The following is a 2,923-nucleotide window of genomic DNA, read 5'->3' on the forward strand; positions in this document are numbered from 1 at the left end:
TCCTAGCAGATGTTCATTCATGAGGGCTTCACCCCTGCAGCAACCTTCTGCCTGGACATCCATTCCATATATCTCTGAAATCTAGGTGGAGGATGCCAAACCTCAATTCTTGACTTCCATGAACCCACAGTCTCAACACCATATAGAAGATGCCAAGGTTTGGGGCTTCCACTCTCTGAAGCAACAGCCTGAGCTCTACCTTGGCCCCTTTTAGCCATGACTGAAGTGGCTGGAATACAGGGTACCAAGTCCCTAGGCTTCACAGAGCAGGGAAGCCCTGGACCTGACCCATAAAGCCATCTTTTTCTTTTAGGCCTCTGGGCCTGTGATGGAGGGGCCTGTGGAGAAGATCTCTGTCATGACCTGGAGACATTTTTCCCACAGCTGGCTAATATTTCTCCTCCAAAAAATGAGCTTTTCTATTCTATTGCATTGTCAGGCTGCAAATTTTCCAAACTTTAATGCTCTGTTTCCATTTTGAAACTGAATGCCTTTAAGAGAACCCAAGTAATCTCTTGAATGTTTTGCTGCTTATAAATTTAATTTTTCTTTTTAAATGTTGCTGTCAATAAGTTTATTTTCTTCATCTGAAAAAGCCTCATTAAAAATTGTTTGGTTTAGTTCTCAGAAGCCCACTCATAAGCTCTGAGGAAGCTTGCCTTCTTTTGAGTTACTTGACCTTTCTTCTGAGCAACGGACATTTTGGGACGGTTCCACTTCTTTTTAACTTTTTTCCTGGGCTTCTTCTCATAGACTGGATTCTCTCACATAGCAGCAAGAGTTTTCTTATATATCTCCTTCATGTCTGGAGTTATGCTTTTGTTTATGTATTGCGAGAACAATTTCCTGTAAGCATCTTCATCTTCCTTCACTAAGTAGTGCATGTAATCTGCAACATTCTGGCCTATGATGTGCTTCTGGTGTACTACTGCATTAAATCCCTTACTTTCAGAATCATAACGAGGGAATTGTTTGGTACTGTGAGGGATAAACAAGCCTCCATCTACTGCTCTCTTCAGGAACAAAAACTTTATTGCCAGTGGTAGTTCTGGGAAGGCCTACATCCAAATAGTAGGTAAAGACACTTGGCTGACCATCAGTGCTTTCCACATTGTATTCATTGCCAGTCATCTCCACTTGGCCTTCACAGATCTTGTCCATGTCATAGGTCACAGATCTTGACCTATTGAGGAGTCTGTAGGCCAGCAGCAGGCCAGTACAATATGCTGCAGTGTAATTGGTTAGGCCAACCTTCACATCACATTTTGGGAGTTTACGTGCATATGCTGTGCATACTATCATGTCCTATTCTATATGGATGTACGTAATCTGACAATATCTCTGTTTGTTACACAAACTATCATCCTGGGGAGCAGCCATGATGGAAGACCTGGATGATGGCCCTGACTTCCTCTCGGGAAGAGAACTGTAGACTTAAAGCAATAAATGTAGATCTTCAAAGTGATCCTCCTCTGCAGGTGGACATCTCTGATGCTCTTTGAGTGGGATAAAGTAAAATTCACTGTTCACACAAAAAGTTTATTGCCAAATTTTAAACAAAGTGAGTTTTCTGTTGTTCAGCAACACAAGCAATTTATCTGGCATCACGATTGCTTTGTTAAAGATGAAGACTATGCAGGTTACATCATTTCACCAGCACCACCAAGACCTGATTTTGATGCTTCAAGGGAAAAAGTACAGAAGCTTGCAGAAGAAGGGTCAATGACAAAGGAAGAATTCACAAAGATGAAACAGGAACTGGAAGCTGAATATTTGGGAATATTCAAGAAGACAGTTGCGATGCATGAAGTGTTCCTATGTCATGTGACAGCACATCCTATTTTGAGAAAATATTCAAATTTCCATGTCTTCTTGGAATATAATCAAAATTTGAGTGTGCGAGGACAAATAAAAAGAGAAACTTGAAGATTTCTTTAAAAACATGGTTAAATCAGCAGATGGAGTAATTGTTTCAGGAGAAAAGGATGTAGATAATTTCTTTGAACATGAATGAACATTTCTTTTAGAATATCATAACTGAGTTAAGGATGCATCTGTTAACTCTGGTAGAATGACAAGAACCCACAAAAGTGCTGCAGATGATTACAATAGAATTGGTTCTTCATTATATGCTTTAGGAACTTAGGATTCTACAGATATATGAAAGTTTTTTCTCAAAGTTTCAGAAATGTTGGATAAAACAAGAAAAATAGAAGCATGAGTGTCTGCTGATGAGGCCCTCGAACTTTCTGACCCTTAAAAATATTACTTAAGAGACCTCAAGCTGCTAAGGATCTCCTGTATTGAAGGTCTAGGTCACTAGTGGATTATGAAAATGCTAACAGCACTGGATAAAGCAAGAGCAAAAAATATAGATGTTCTGCTGGCTAAAACTTTCTAATAATTATGTAGTCAGAAATTTGAAAATAAAAATCTCAGTCTGCAAAACAAGAACTTATAGATTTTCAGACAAGAAGTGTGGCTGCATTCAGAAAAAATTACTGGAACTGGCAGAGTTAGAACTGCATCATGCAAAAGGTAACTATAGTTGCTGCCAAACTGCCTGGCAGTGCTAAACAAAGACATGTAAGCCACACTCTGCCTTCCTGTTGAAAAGGGCTGCCTTCCTTCAGATTTTATTTTTGTCTTCTTAATGATGTTAAGCATTTATGCTCCCTGGGAACAAATAAAAAACAGCTGACAAAATGGACCTACTCTTTTTCTGAGAAAAATGGAGCAACGCCATGTACAGACGATGCCAGTCTGTGTGCTGTAATGCTGAACTGTGTAGTGGTTCATTATTGTGCACTCATCATACTCAGAAGTCCAAATTTTATTCTTCTTTAAAGTAGCCTCTATAACTGCATTTATTTTATAAATAGTATTCCTTACGGATGCCAATCTTATTTACCTTTAAATAATT

The 2,923-nt window shown here is 39.0% G+C and overlaps 2 pseudogenes; one reads left to right on the top strand and one right to left on the bottom strand.

The window, feature by feature from the left end:
- Nucleotides 1-617: 617 nt before the first annotated feature.
- Nucleotides 618-1,364, bottom strand: LOC105553164 (annotated as a pseudogene).
- An 11-nt stretch (nucleotides 1,365-1,375) lies between these two features.
- On the top strand, nucleotides 1,376-2,590 carry LOC105553190 (annotated as a pseudogene).
- The last annotated feature ends 333 nt before the right edge of the window (nucleotides 2,591-2,923 follow it).

The sequence above is a fragment of the Mandrillus leucophaeus genome, unplaced genomic scaffold, assembly GCF_000951045.1.
Source record: "Mandrillus leucophaeus isolate KB7577 unplaced genomic scaffold, Mleu.le_1.0 Scaffold1163, whole genome shotgun sequence".
Classification (NCBI taxonomy): domain Eukaryota; kingdom Metazoa; phylum Chordata; class Mammalia; order Primates; family Cercopithecidae; genus Mandrillus; species Mandrillus leucophaeus.